At 41.8% G+C, this 16,308-nt stretch overlaps 1 protein-coding gene across 3 annotated transcripts in view; it reads left to right on the plus strand.

The window, feature by feature from the left end:
- DTD1 (D-aminoacyl-tRNA deacylase 1) overlaps nt 1-12,683 on the plus strand; it is a 193,813-nt gene extending 181,130 nt beyond the window's left edge. The window contains exons 6-7 of one of the 3 annotated variants that reach the window (XR_003423880.2): nt 3,311-3,367; nt 12,083-12,683. The gene's annotated coding sequence lies outside the window, so the exon portion shown is untranslated. The other 2 variants (XM_027069496.2, XM_027069495.2) reach the window with 2 other exon arrangements.
- The last annotated feature ends 3,625 nt before the right edge of the window (nt 12,684-16,308 follow it).

Here is a 16,308-nt window from a genome sequence, read left to right on the forward strand (position 1 = left end):
GCATTTTTTCTTGATTATATTATCAACCTGCTCATATATTTTATAAATTTAATGTCTTGATTTTTGATGTAACTGTGTCTGTTCAGTACTACAAATCTTTGTTTTGTTTATTGAGGGGTGTTGTTGAATTCTACTCTTTATAACAGTGCAAAACATAACTTTCTATTTGAGTTAGATTTTGGCCTTAGAATAATCCCAGTAGAAAGGTATCCTGGATATTAGTTTCCTGTACCCAGTGGGTAGCTTGGGAGTGATTTTGCCATCTCTATGGGCAAGAAAAATACCTGAATGCCTCATGCGTAGAGAAAGAGACAGTAACTGTGTGTCACAGAACATGCTAGAGGACACATTCACAATAGAAAACAAGGGAAGAGGTGAAAGTGGGCATCTCTTTCCAACATCTCCCAGAGTTTAAGAGGTGAAATTTCTTATAGACTGGTAGGTATCTATTTTTGCTTTTCTAAAATTGATGGAAAAGTTAAAAACTGTAACCATATTTATTCTCAAGGTATTGCTGATTGGGTAGTGTAGAACTTGGGGTAAATCCTACTACAGTTGACTCTTGAACAACACGGGTTTGACCTGTGTGGGTCTCCTTATACATGGGTTTTTTTTGTTTTTTTCCAATATATTGGAAACATTTTTGGAGATTTACAACAATTTGCAAAAGCTTGCAGACAAACTATGTAGCCTTAGAAATATAAAGAAATTAAGAAAAGGTTAGGAATGTCATGAATGCATAAAAAAATCTGTGTAAGTACCAGTCTATTTTACCAGTTACTACCATAAAATATACATACATCTACTATAAAAAGTTAAAATTTATCAAAATTTATACACACCAACACTTATGTGGCACCGTTTGCAGTGGAGAGAAATGCAAACAAGTGAAAATGCATAACTGCATAAATTAGCTATAGTACGTGCTATATACTACTGTAATAATTTCCTAGCCACTGTTGCTATTACTGTGAGCTCAGGTGTTGTGAGTATCCACTTAAAACATCATGTGACGCTAATTATCTCTGCGCGAACAGTTTGTTCCTGCCGTAAGTTGTGTATTGTAGTAAAATGTGATACCTCAAGGTTGTTGCGTACGTTTCATCGTGTTTATTAGTACAATACCCTAAACCTTGAATAACACCATGGGACTCATCCAGAGTGCCACTAGTGATGCTCGAAGTGCTGCCAAGAAGCAGAGAAAAGTCTTAACACCACAAGAAAAAGTTGAATTGCTTAATATGTCTCATGGATTTAGGTCTGAAGCTTCAGTGCCCACCATCTCAAGATAATGAATCCAGCATCAGGAACATTGTAAAAAAAAAAAAAAAAAAAAGAATTTGTGTAGCCATTGCTGTAGCAATGCCAGCAGGCCTGAAAGCCTTGCACTTTTTATGAAATATCCTTTTATCTCATATTGGTAATGCAGCTTTTATGTTGGTACAGGATTGCTATAAGAAAGACATACCGGCGCACCTGGGTGACTCAGGTGGTTAAACATCCGACTTGGCTCAGGTCATGATCTCACAGTTCTTGAGTTTCCAGCCCCACATTGGGCTTCATGCTGACAGCATGAAGCCTGCTTGGTATTCTCTCTCTTTACCCCTCCCCCTGCTCTCTCAAAAAATAAATAAACTTAAAAAAAAGAAAGGCATACCTATAGACTCTTAAGATGATTTGAGAAAAAGTGAAATCATTATGTGACAACTTAGAGCAAAAGCAAAGAGAAAGATCTAAAGCTGGAGAATTTAATGCCAGCAAAGGATGGTTTTTATAATTTTAGAAAAATGTTTGGCTTTACAAATATCAAGATAATAGGAGAAGCAGCATCTGCCGATCAAGAGGCAGCAGATGAGTTCCCAGATGCTACTGAGAAGATCATTGAAGAGAAAGGATATCTGTCTGAACAAGTTTTTAATGCAGACAAAAGTACCCTATCCTGAAGAAAATGTCCCAAAGGACATTTATTAGTAAGGAAGAGAAGCAACTATCAGGATTTAAGACAAGAAGGGAGAGGCTAACTGCTGTTTTTTTGTGTAAATGCAGTTGGGTTTATGATCAGGACTTCCCTAATCTATAAAGTTGCTACCCCCCAAGCCTTGAAGGGGAATAAACACACACCAGCTGCTATCTTTTTGCTTGTATAACAAGAAGGCCTGGACAATGAGAACTCTTTTTCTGGATTGGTTCCATTGATGATTTGTTCCTGAAGTACGGGAGTACCTTGCCAGGAGGGGACTGCCTTTTAAAGATTTTTTGGTATTGGACAATGTCCCTGGCCACCCAGAACCCCGTGAGTCCAACACTGCAGGTATCAATTTGGTCTGTGGCCTCCAAACACATGATTTCTAATTCAGGCTGTAGATCAGGGAGTCATGAGGACATTGAGGGCTCATCACACATGGGACTCCATGGAAAACATTGTTAGTGCTATGGAAGAGAACTCTGATAGAACATCAAGAAGGTCTAGAAGGATTACTCCATTGAAGATGCCACTGTTATTCTAGAAAATTCTGTGAAAGCCATCAAGCCTGAAACGATAAATTCCTGTTGGAGAAAACTCTGTCCAGATATTGTACATGACTTCACAGGATTTATAACAAAACCAACCAAGGAAATCATGAAAGAGACTATCGATATGGTTTTAAAAAAGGTGAGTTGGGGGGGTGGTAGAAGGGTTTCATGATATGGATCTTGGAGAAATTCAAGAACTAGTAGGCACCACAGAGGAATTAACAGAAGACGACTTGAGAGAGACGAATGCTTCCGAAACAGTTTCAGATGATGAGCAAGAAGGCATGGAAGCAGCAGTGCCAGAAAACAAATTGTTAGTCTGGCAGAAGGGTTCCAGTTATTCATGACTACTTTTAACTTCTTTTATGATTGGACACTGAAACTAAAGCAAAGGTGGAAGAATGATTGGTGCCATATAGAAACATTTGAAAACAGAAAAGAAAAAGCAAACAAGTCAGACAGAAATGACAATGTTTGGTATTTCCATAAAGTTACACTGAGCGTGCCTGCCTCACCTGCCTCCCCTCCTACCTTCTCCACTTCCTCTGCTTTCCCGCCCCTGGGACAGCAAGACCAGCTCTCCTTCCTCCTCCTCTGCCAACTCAGCATGAAGACAGTGAGGACGGAGACCTTTATGATGATCCACTTCCGCTTAATGAATAGAAAGTCATCATCATGCCATCCATACAGTTAATAAACTTAGGGTTGTCTATGTGTGTGTCCTTGTGTGAAAACCGATTAATTGGATGAGACATTTTTTGTCATCATCTTCATTGTCTACGTATTCATCATGTAGAACGTTGTGTGCAAGACCTGTGCGGAGGTGGAGAACCTGTCCTTACAGAGGCGTAAGGTGAGTGATAGTTGATATGAAATTGAAAATGTGTTTGTTCTCTTACTGTTTTACAACTTTTCTTTCAAAGAATTGCTATATTCTTTGATGGGGCATCTATAAGTATGCCCCTCTCTCTTATAATTGGAGAAACTGCATATTGGCCTATTGTCACAGTGGTAAAGTGGTCTTGACAGTACTGTATTATGAATATGACCGTAAAACTGTATGCCACAAAAATTTCATAACCATTCATTCATTAGTGTGTAGGCTAGGCTACCATAAAGCAATCCTGTTGCTACTACTTCATTATTAATGCATGAATCATTACACCTGTAAATAAATATGAATTTCTTTTTCACATTATTTTTTCATTTTTGATGTCTAACATTAGTAATACGTATAAAGTGTATAGTGTTTTGTATCATGTAGGATGATTATGTAAGTACTGACAATGCATCTTGTTAACAGATGAAAACTTCTGGTGATAATAAACTCCGTACAGGACTATAAATGTATTTTTTCTTCATGATTTTTTAAATAACATTGTCTTTTTTCTTGGTTTACTGTAAGAATACAGTGTATAATATGTATAACATACAGAAAATGTGTTGTTTGTGTCATCAGTAAGGTTTTGGCCAGCAGTACACTATTAGTAGTTAAGTTTTTGGGGAATCAAAAGTTATATGGACTTTTACTGTGTAGGGGTTGGCGTCTCTAACCTCCATGTTGTTCAAGGGTCAAAAAGAACTAACCAGAGAGGGGACACAGTAGTGGGGGAAGCAAACTCAAGGGCACAGTGTTTTGAAAAGAGTAGATGTGTTTTCCTTTTCCCTGTAAATCAAGCTCACTGCAGCTGTGTCATCATCATGGCCCTAGGGAGGAGGCAGGGAGAGGGTGAGTGCAGAAGAATGATGTAGAGGGGCCCTGTCTGGTAGGAGGGAAGGTGAAAGAGAGCTTCAGTTTAGGAGACACAGTGGGAGAGAGAAAAGGCCCAAGGCCGCACTTGGTGTTCTGGCTCCAGGCTAGAGTCCTTGGGGTGGTGGTTAGGTTGATGGGAGAGCTGGAGGCCTGCGGTCCTGGTGCTCTGGTCCCTGGTGGGAATTCTGGAAGGAGACTGCTGTGTAGGATGGCTGCAGGTCTCTACGAGACTGCTGCAGCTGAGTAGAAGGGGCAGCAAGACATGGTTAGGCATCAGGATGCAGCAGGAGCTAGTAGAGGGTCTCACCTGCCTTGTGAGGTGTGCAGAAGAGAGGTTTGTGGGGGTTCATTGGGCTGGCCATAGGTCCTATTAGAAGGGGTGAGGTGAGCCTGCCCCAGAGGCCGAGAGAGGCCAGTGTGCCCAGAAAGCCAGGAGGGTCATGACCTCAGCTCTTCATAGCACTGAGTCTTTGCAGGTCTCAGCCACGATCTCCATGTGGTTCCCAGGGTAAGGCGTGAGGGGTCTGTAGTGCTAGTGAGAGCTGAATTGAGGTCAGGTCAGACAGGGGTCGGGGCTCTGGCCCCTGAGCAATCAGGTGCTGCTCAGTGGTGTGCCCCAGGGCTCAGCACCACGTGCTGAACCACACCAGCCACCAAGGCACAAAGGCCACTTGAGGACTCAGCTGTTCCAACACCCAGGCGAGCAGAATTACTGTGCGTTCAAGATTTCCCCTGCTGCTACTCAGTGGGATGGAGACTTGTGAGGACATTTAGATGGGCCCATGAAAATACAGAAGCCGTGTTTTCTTTGCATATTTAGCATATTTAGCACTGTAGCACTGTCTGGGTTTTTGACTGAGTTCATGAGGAAAACCATTTGCTTATTGGCAGTTTAAGGTGGATGTCCAGTTGGAATTCAAACCAGAGATGACAGCAGAGGCTGGGTGGCTGGTGCTGACATCCAGGTATGGACAGATGTGAGGAATCCTCTGAGACACCTCTGCTGCAGCCAGCCAAGGATCAGGGAGGAGCTGGGGCACCCACCCCCTCTGCTGTACCTTTCTGGGATTATAGACATGTACTCAGATTTGAAGACCCTAAAGGGGGCCAGGAGTAAATGACAGATGGTCTTCCAGTTATGTATTTGGGGGTTTTGTTGCCCATGGGCTTTTTTTGTTGCCCCATCTGCTGAAATTTGTCATCCCAGTAGACCCCCAAAATCACCATCGAATATTCAGATATCTGTAAGAGCTGAATTAAGTAGTGACAGACAGAAGGTGACCTTGGCATTGACTGTGCTCCACAGAAAAACATCAAGCCCCACCCCTGCCTCTGTGAGGGGAGCTGCAGTTTTCATTTGCTTTTCTTTACAAACAGGAAGAGCCCTAGGGAGCCTCACAGGACCTAAGGGAGCAGCTTGGAGTTTCCAAGGCATGAGAGAGAAAGAAAAGGCAGAAGAAAGTGGAGTGAGAAGTTGCATGAGCTTGGGCATATTTTTCTTTGAAAATGAGAAACCTTTAGAGGATACTCCCAGGGTGTTGACATTTCTGTCACATTGCAGATGTTTCTTATTTTATCAAATGAACATGGAAGTGCTAAAGTGCACCTCTGTTTTTGTCCTCTGCCTCATTCCTTCAGGCTCACTCACCTTGCTGGGAGGGCTCAAGGTTTTCTGTGAGACTGCACCTCCCATTTCCCCCTGTGCTAGCTATGGCAGCCTCTCTGTGGGACCATGTGCTCTCTGCCTTTGATTGCAAGGTTGAGTGTTGCCTCATTTGCATATTTTTTTGGCTGCTGTCATTAGTGTGTGAGAGGAGCGTGCTCCTGAGCAGTACCCCACATTTCTGTCCTCAAATGTCAACACACTTGAAACCAAGCAAGGAAAGTGTTTTGGAACTGCCATCTGTTTGCTTTTTCAACTTGACCTTTGTCTGAATAATAAGACATATCTGGCTGAGCACATTTCTTCCTAATGAGCTAGAGCAGGGTGTGTGTGTGTGTGTGTGTGTGTGTGTGTGTGTGTGTGTGTGTGTGTGTGTTGTGTGTGTGTGTGTGTGTGTGTGTGTTCTGTTAAAGGATAGTCATGTTTTCACTGTGTTTTTCCCCTGTAGAAGGTAGAATCTCTTTCATTTCCACAGCTTTCATTTTGCTTCCTGTGTCAACGTGTGGTGGTGTTTCATGTATAAAACTAACTATGCCTCTGAATTGCTGTTTCTATTTTTTTTTAATTAAAAAATTTGTAGTGGTTGCCCTAGAGTTTGCAGTACACATTTTTTTTAACTTGTTTTATTTTTTATTTTTTTTAAATTTACATCCAAGTTAGTTAGCATATAGTGCAACAATGATTTCAGGAGTAGATTCCTTAGTGCCCCTTACCCATTTAGCCCATCCCCCCTCCCTTAACCCCTCCAGCAACCCTCAGTTTGTTCTCCATATTTATGAGTCTCTTCTGTTTTGTCCCCCTCCCTGTTTTTATATTATTTTTGTTTCCCTTCCCTTTTGTTCATCTGTTTTGTCTCTTAAAGTCTTCATATGAGTGAAGTCACATGATTTTTGTGTTTCTCTGACTAATTTCACTTAGCATAATACCCTCCAGTTCCATCCATGTAGTTGCAAATGACAAGATTTCATTCTTTTTGATTGCTGAGTAATACTCCATTGTGTATATATACCACATCTTCTTTATCCATTCACCCATTGATGGATATTTGGGCTCTTTCCATACTTTGGCTATTGTTGATAGTGCTGCTATAAACATAGGGGTGCATGTGTCCCTTCGAAACAGCACACCTGTATTCCTTGGATAAATGCCTACTAGTGCAATCGCTGGGTCGTAGGGTAGTTCTATTTTTAGTTTTTTGAGGAACCTCCATACCGTTTTCCAGAGTGGCTGCACCAGCTTGCATTCCCATGCAGTTTTAACCTAAGTCCACCTTCAGATAACCTGTACAGCTTCACGTGTATCACATGTTATCACATGCTAATAACAGCGTCCCCACTTCCTCCCTCCCCCTTACCCCTTTCCCTCAGCTTCTTTCAGGGATTTCTCTCTCTCTCTCTCTCTTTTTTTTTTTTTCCAGTTTGGGATGTTCTTAGCCATTATTATGTCAAACACTCTGCTCTGTTCTCTCTCTCTCTTCCTGATATTCCAATTATATGTATATTATGCCTTTTGTAATTGCCCCATGTCCTGGTTGATCAATTCCCTTTTTCCTCCATTCTTTTTTTTTTTTTGAAATTTATTTATATTGAGAGAGAGAGTGTGTGTGTGTGTGTGTGTGTGTGTGTGTGTGTGTATGTATGTGCACATGAGTGAGCAGGAGAGGGGCAGAGAAAGAGAATCCCAAGTAGATTCCATGCTATCAGTGCAGAGCCTGACATGGGGCTTGACCCCATGAAACAAAATTAAGAGTTAGATGCTTAACCAACTGAGGCACTCATGCCCCCCCCCCCCCCACCTCCTTTTCCAATTCCGTTCTTTTCTCTCTTTGCATTTCAGTAGTTTGGAAGTTTATATTGACCTATTTTCAAGCCCACTGATTCTTCCTTTGGCTATGTCCAGTCTACTGATGAGCCCATCAAAGGCATTCTTCTTCTCTGTTATGGTGTTTTTTATTTTTAGCATTTCCATCTCTCTGCTGTATTATCCATCTGTTCTTGTATATTGTCTACTTTGCCCATTAGAGCCCTTAACATATTAATCATAGTTGTTTTTCTTTGATAATTCCAACATCTGTATCACATCTGAGTCTCACTCTGATGACTGCTTTGACTTTTCTGAGCTTCTTGAACTGGTAAATGTTTGTCTTTCAATACGTTTGGGAAATTTTAAGCAGTCTTTCGTCAAAGATTATTTTCTGCCCCCTTCTCTTTCTTCTAACCTAGAGGAGGTTACTGTTTCCAAACCTTAGTGTTATTCTGGCCATTGCTATACATGAGGCTGAACTGCTTCCTCACTGATGCACAGTAGGCACATTATGTTTCTTTACCAGAAGTAGAATTGGATTTTCTGCATACCTAGCTTCTGCCTCAGTTTCATTTATTAGAAAATAAATTGGCAAGAAGCTGGCCACAGTTAGTGATTCTGTTTTTTGCTGAAGTGTTGAGCTAAGCTTACAGATAATGTAGAAATATGCCATCTGATGCAGTAGGTACTACCTATGTATGGATACTTAAGTGTAAATTAATTAAAATTAAGCAAAATTTAAAATTCATTTCCTTAGTCACAGTAGCCACATTTTAAGTGCCCAGTAGCCACATCTGGCTAGTGGTTGCTATCTTGGATGGTGCTGAGGTAGAACAACCCTGTCATTGCAGAAAGTTCAGTTGGATAAGTGAAAATTCTGAACCACTGCCAGTTCTGTAAGACAGGCATGATTAAATACGTACAAATATATATGAGAAATAGGGTAGAAGTTAAGCCCAAATTAAAAACTAATTTCTTTTGGGAGTTTCTTCCTTTAGTACACCACACCAAGGTTTCCTGTCTTAATGGGGAAATCAGATCACTGGCCCTTTATACACATCACCAGGTCAGGACCATCAGCCTCGAGTAAAGGCAGAGATTCTTCACCTTGACAGTTCAGTGCAGGCTCACTGGAATCACAATAAATGCTAGGTCAGAGTGAATCCTTCTCTGATAACGTGGACTTCTCAGCGACCCATGTTTTCTCATAGAACAGCCTTTCTTTTCTAGGTAAGTGAATTCAGATTGGATTCCTAGCTGTGGCCTGAAATAAATATATAAAATCTGGGTTCTTTTGACAGTGGTTTGGAGAGCAGGTCTGTGGTCTGTGTATCTTAACTCGAGCACTTACATCTGTGGTTGCTCGAATGGCCTACAGCCAGAAGCAGATCGGCTGGAAATCAGCACCTTTGAGAGACTCGAACAGGCTGTTGAGGAATTCCTTGCTTCTGGTGCTGGATTATCCCCCACTGCCCCCAATGTTTGCAGGCAATAAAAGAGAACCATTCCAGAAGCTTCTTTCCACAAGGCTATGAAATTATGGTGCTGTTATCTCAGATGCTTACTACTGCCTGTTGCCTCCAGCCTGCGGGTCATGTCTGCCCTGAGATAGCTCACCTGACTCACAGGGAGTAGATGTCGTCCTCTGTTGAGCTCTCATAGGGAGGCACCTTACCCTTCCTCCAGGGTTTCTAAATTTTGACACCCTCTTGTGCAGAATTGTGTGTTTGTCAGTTTGCACATGACTTCCACTCAGTGCTTCTGATGTGGCAGGTGGACCTCACGGATAGCTCCTCCCCACCTCCCTTTTCATACGTCTAGCTGTGTGAGTGTTATCTCCAGCCACTCCCACTTGACAGCCAGCAACCTGGCCTCTAGGTTTTTCCTTGGTCACGTTTAAGAAAATGAGAAGGAGCATTTGTTAAAAGTGAGATCGAAAGTAAAAGTGGCATCTGTTTGACCAATCCATGTATCGTGAGGGGCAGGGGGCAGTGTCTTTCAGGTGGGACAGTGTCTACTACTTGGCCAGAAGGCTCTTGCATGCAGTTTGGGAGCTCATCACTCATAATATTAATGTTGATGTTATGATTAGGTGCACCTGTTGGGTATTCCAGTATTAGAACAGTTAATTCTTGAAGGAATTCTTAGTTCAGATCCTTCAGGGTCAGTGCTTAATGTAGTCCCTAGGCCTAAGTGGTTTACTGTAAACTTTGAGAACCCCTGCCATGAAACCTCTCAGGATCCTTTCTAGTTCTGTGATTCTCTGGTAGGGAACTAGAATTTCTAAATTGTCTTCCTCGTAAAATTTCTTTTGAAAGCCATTTTGTATTATAGAACTAATGGTCATTCATCACAGAAAATTTTTTAAAATGCCAGAATGCTCAAAGAAAATAAAAGTCACCCGCCATCTCATCAAAGATAATCATTATTAACATAATGCTTTTATAACATTTTCTCTAATCAGATAATTCTGTATCTTTCTCTAATTTTACATACTTAAAGATAGACTGTATATATAATGCCACTGCTTTCATCATCTAATGGAATATTGTGAACATTATCATTATGTAAACCTTATCATTTCCATCTGCACATCAAACATTGGAAGCATAAATTTATTATCTCAAAGCTTTAAAACATCTAGGATATTTATCTGAAGTAATTGTAAAAGAATAATATATTAAAGCAGGGTCCCAAAGCTCATTTTAAGTTCAAAACAAAGGTTTTAATCTGCACCAAGATGAAGTTCCCCAAGGGTCAATGTGAGATCCAGTTTCAGGATTTCAGTTATTACTATTGCAGATGAGGAAAGAGGCTTCAGTACACCCAGGTGCCTATGTTTGGGTTACTATCTTGATTAAAATATAGGAGCAAATGGACTGCTTTTCTTGACTTAAAAATAGAACTAAATATGGTCCCCAGGAATTATATTGTATAATCCCTATTCCCTTTTGGTCTTTGAGATCTCTTAGAAATAGTGCAACACTATGACTGGTGGGTTTTAGAGCGTGAGGGTAGGCCTTGGGGGAAATTTTAGTTCCTTGTGTGGGTCTAGAGAACTGAAGAACATAGCTGAAGTTATAATTAGCCTTTCTGGTGTGGGCCCATGGGCCTCCATGTCAAGCTGGGCGCAGGAATGGAAGGCTGTTAATTCTATTGAGGCATCTGCTCATAATACAACCCTTTGTTAAGAATGTGACCTGTGCTGAGTGTACCCAGAAGCATATTCACAGATGTGGTATCACTGTGCAACCCACTATTACCAGAATCTTCTGCTTTTACCAAAGTTCATCCAATTAGAATTTAGATCTGAGAGAATAGAAACTGCTATGTTAAGTTTGGGGTTTAAACTCTTGGTTGACAATTGCCTGCTTCATAGATCTTGGCAAGACCAGCTGGTTTTTGTTGTAGCCTCAGAATTACAGAAGAAAACTTGAGGCACTTGGAGATTTTATACTGAAGAGCCTACCATTATCCTTTGAGCAGCATTAAAAATATCCCAAAAGCAAGTGTTTAGCTTATTCCCTGTCTCTGTGCTTTATTTAGGTTCCTCTCTGCCTCCCTCATCATTAAAAGGATTTGGAAATAAGGTTTTGTATCTTTTTTCAAAGAATTTGTCCATCTCATCTGTGTTGTCTAATTTGTGGGAATTACGCCGTGGTATGTCCTTTTTTATCCTTTTAATGTCTATAAAACATGTAGTGATGTTGCCTCTTTGATTCCTGATATTCATAATTTATGCCTTCTTTTTTCTTGGTAAGTCTGGCAAGAGGTTTATCAGGTTTATTGATCTTTCCATTTTTTTTGTTTTTGCTTGAAATTTCATTAGTTTCTATTCTACTCTCTATTGCCTTGGGTTTACTCTTTTATTCTTTTAGTTTCTTATGGTGGAAACTCAGATTATTGATGTGACATCTTCTTTTCTAAGGTAGCCATTGAATGCTATGAATTTCCCTCTAAGTACTGCCTTAGGGAGTATCACAGATTGTGATATGTTGCATTTTCATTCACAGTCATGTTTTAACCTATTTTCTAATTTGCCTTGTGATTTCTCTTTGATCAAAGGCCATTTAGAAGTGAGTTAATTCCCAGATATTTAGTGTCTTTCTGAGCTCTAAGAATGAGGTTCTAATAAATTGGAGACTTTGATGAGGTGTTTGGATTTATATGTGACAGCTTGGCAGATTTTTCGTAGTAAAGTGAAACTCTGTCGCGCTGTTGTCATTGTATGGACTGAAAGGGTATCTTCAGCTATTTTTTTTATGCTTGGTCATATTTTTAAAATAGGATTTGAAGGCAAATTTGAAGGCACCTTTTCCTGTAATGTGTCTTATCTTTGTTCTTTTTAGTGCATTATCATCGGGTGGAACTGGATCCTGAAAAATTCATGGAAGATGCTAAGTACCTACACTGCTTTAAGAATTTGGAACTGAATCATGAAAAGGAAGACAGAAACAAGAAATAGGGAACCTGAGTAGCCCTGCAAAAACAAAGCAGAATGAAACCAAACACCACCACCAAAGGAACGTTACCATTCTCTGTTGTTGCTGTGGTCTGACGGAAAGGTGGGTGCCGGCGGTGCAGGGGAGCACACCCCGTGCGTATTGCAACAGGACAGACACCCATGCTCCCCCCACAGAAAGACTTTGCTGGTTCCTGTGAGTTCTTGGCTTGCTTTTGGAACAGGCTGGTCCAGCGTTATTTGTCACTGAGTCCTCCTTTCACACTGTGGTGTATTTCTGCGTGTCCATGATGGGTCGCAACTGCAATTCATGCTGTCCATGCTCTTCCCAACACCGCCTTAGCCAGGGCCCGTGTTAAGGTGTACAGAGAACAGACTTTAGTGATAATGTATTGTGTAAGACCTTTGCATCTTGTAAATTTTCTCATTTTTCTAAAAAGAAATAATAAAATTCCAAACCTCAACAAACCACTTTATTATTAAACAAATCCTGCTGTGTTTCTGCTTAATGATTTTATCTGTAGAAATACAATGTGTCTGACCCCACTCTGTGCATATTATTTTTATTTAAAAAAAAAATTTTTTTTCAATGTTTATTTATTTTTGGGACAGAGAGAGACAGCATGAACGGGGGAGGGGCAGAGAGAGAGGGAGACACAGAATCGGAAACAGGCTCCAGGCTCTGAGCCATCAGCCCAGAGCCTGACGCGGGGCACGAACTCACGGACCGCGAGATCGTGACCTGGCTAAAGTCGGACGCTTAACCGACTGCGCCACCCAGGCGCCCCTGTGCATATTATTTTTAAATAACCCTGTCGCAAGAGGCGTTCCCTGAGTGGCCCACACAGTCCTCTGATTCCATGGTGAGAGCCTATCAGTGGCACTTTGTAGTTGATGACATTTTACTCCAACATGGGAAGGGAAAAGAATGGCCAAATGATGGAGACTAAGTGTGGCTGCAATCTCTCATTTATCCAGCATTGGGAGGTGGAGAAAGGCCACAGCATGTTGGACCACACAGATGCCCCTTTTCCAGGAGCTGAATGGTTGTCCATATATCCAACCAGTATTCTCACAGTTCTGTGAAGAAGGAACTGTATTCTGCCAAAGAGTTTCTCAGCTAATTTTACTGTTATTAGTGGCACAGCTGTACTGGTCATTTTTAGACATTATATGATGTTAGCAGTTACATATATATTATTATATGGAATATATATTTATATGACATCTATAGTATTTTAATGCTTATACAGAGTTATCCTCTTTTGAAATACTTCTTGCCCAACTGTAAAGGAGACATCTTTGTTTGGCATTTTTGTAATGCTGAAATTCTATCTGTGACCTTTATAACTGAGCCTGCCTAATCTGACCCAGTTGTCTACTTCAAAGAAAAGCATAGTTAGAAAATGGAAACGAAAGTTAGGAAAAGAAAGCTCAAATTACACCTCTAATATGCATTCAAGTACAAGGATATGGAATTGGAAAGGGGTTTGCCAGACTGCCTTTCTCCGAACCAATACAGGTGGTCTGGGATAATCCATGATAGCAATAAACTCTGGATTTGAAATCATTACATTCCAGATGCAGATCCCTGGTCAGGGATGGGATGCCCAGTTGGATGGGCAGTGAGGTCCAAGAAGCTCTCCTGTTTGAATTATCTACATAGGCTTTTACAGAATGAATTAAAATTCACTTTAAAGTTACTCCAAACTCCAGTTTTGTAAACTTGGCTTAGGGTCATGGACTTGCTGAACACATTTGTCAGACATTTCTCTGCCACAACATTTTATCACCACCAATTAATGCTTGCTGAACAGCTGCAACCTGTCTTTGTGCTAATGGGGAATGAGGATGACATAGAATAGCTAATGTACTTGACGTCTGGACAGTGGGAAAATGATAAAGACCCTCGGAGCCCACAGTTCAGTTCCTGGATCTCATTTTAAAGGGACGTAGACAAATTGGGGCATAAGAAGAGTCATGTGGGTCGTTTGCTGAAAACCATAAAGGAAGAAGGACTGAAGGGGAGAAACAAAACTCTGAATATTTGAAAGATACGAACAAGATAACTTGGGTCGGGAACAAAATAGGAGTAATAAGTGTAAGTTGCATTAACATAGATGCTGGCTTGATACAAGGTAACGCTTTCCAACATGATTTAAAAGTAGATGGCAATGTCAGGACCGTTCAGCATTTGGGCAGAAGTTCTGAGCCTACTTACATGTGGCGAGAATTTTAATTAATTAAAAAATCTTTCCTCCCTGATAGTATGTAGTGATTGTCAGAACCTGTAGGTAGCACTGGATTGGAGGAAGCTTTTCCCTCATCCTGAAGTCCACTTTAAGCTCCTAGAAACAGAAACAGCAGCATGTACACTAAAGACTGGCTCCATAGGGTCTAACCACAGGCCAAGGTTGTGCAAAACAACAACAACAAAAACACCCGAAAGCTCAGGATGAATCCCCATGAAACCCACAGCTGCATCCAAAAAGAAGTTAATTCTGCCTTCCCCCTCCCCTTCGCTCTGTTTCTGAAGGTCATTTCTAACCCTTACTGTGGGACTCATGGCTAAAATTAGATTTGGGGTCCAGTTCCTCTTGTGGAGTATAAAACTCAGTCTTTACACCCTCCTAACATCTCCTCCTGTTTTCTGCTTGTTTTTAAGCTTGCTCTTTATGGTCCATTAACACATCATTTGAGTGGGGATGGGAGAGGAGAATTGTCCCTGGTATGGCTTCTCTGAGAAGGCTTGGCAGACTGCAGGCCTGTACTTTAAACAGAACACTGTCTGATAACACTGGGTAGCAGGGTCCGTTTCATCTTGATTTCATGGGTTACTTTATAGGAGACCAAGCTCTTGGGAGACACACAGCATAGACCAAAGAAAGGCATGTCCTGGGGCTGGACATAGCATCCCCTCATGGTTGGTGGTCCTTAGGAAGGCATTTTCTCTACCAAGTTGCATCCTGCAGGGATGGGTGCACACTGGCAGATGGAGAAAGCGCTATTACATTGAGTTGATCATAGGGAACAAACATTCCGCAAACACACTGTTTCCTCTGACATGCTGCCGTTATAGTCACTCCCAAACCAGGGAGGTGACCTTTTCTGTCCAACTGGTTTATCAGAGTTCTTGCCCTTTTTCAGCCAGGCACTGACAGAATTCTTGATTTGCAATTCATTACTGATTTGGCTCTTTTAGGAGTAGAGTTAACCTCATTTTAGAAGACATGGAATAATATCAGAGGTAGAGCCTCCCACTGATCATATGCAGGAAGAAGATGGAAAATCACGATTTTGAGGCAGGTCTGCCTCTCACTGCTGCTGCTGCTAATGTCTTTGTCCTCTTCTGGGGTGCCGACGCGTGCATTAAATTTGTAGAGGTCTGGAAAACAAAACCTTAAATTCTCATCACCAAAGTATCTATTAGTGATGGTATTTTAGATTTATTAAACAATTTTTGATAACATAGTTCATATATGTAGCGGCCCTTGAAATAACTCTGCTTGTTTTTGAATCTTCCCCAAGGTTTGGTGCATGAGAGCCTCCGTCATCAAGCAGGAAACGTGCTGAGGTGTCTGTTGAAAGCGATTCCGCTGTCGTCCTATAGCAGGGGGTGGGCTCAGACTAGGCCTGGGTCTAAGGTGGTCACCTCCCAAAGGGAGCTGAGGTCTGGGGGATGGGGTGGAGTTGGCCAACTGAAAGGGGCACGCCATGGAGGAGGGCAAACCATCAGGTGCAGTGGAGGGGGGCTCAAGCAGGCCGGTGGGGCTGGATTCAGGGAGACAGGAGGCATGTGGAGGGACATGGACAGACACAGGTGGGGAGCAGGGACAGGACCCGCAGAGGTCTGGTAAGTTGTGATTATGTACTTAGGCTTCATCCGTCTCCCTCTTTCTCCAGGCTGACTTGTTCTAGTTCCTCTGCAGTTTCTCACGTGGCACAGCTTTGACAGTGACCTGCCTGGAGGACTGGGTGCAGCTCTGCTGGTGTGGGGTGACCAAGGCCACTGGACAGTAGTGTGGAGGTCTCAACAGGCCAAGGGGTGGCCCAGACTTGGAGTTGCATCCTGGCTGTGCAGTGGACGTGCCCCATGATCTCGGCACGGCGTAC

Source organism: Acinonyx jubatus, chromosome A3, assembly GCF_027475565.1.
Source record: "Acinonyx jubatus isolate Ajub_Pintada_27869175 chromosome A3, VMU_Ajub_asm_v1.0, whole genome shotgun sequence".
Classification (NCBI taxonomy): domain Eukaryota; kingdom Metazoa; phylum Chordata; class Mammalia; order Carnivora; family Felidae; genus Acinonyx; species Acinonyx jubatus.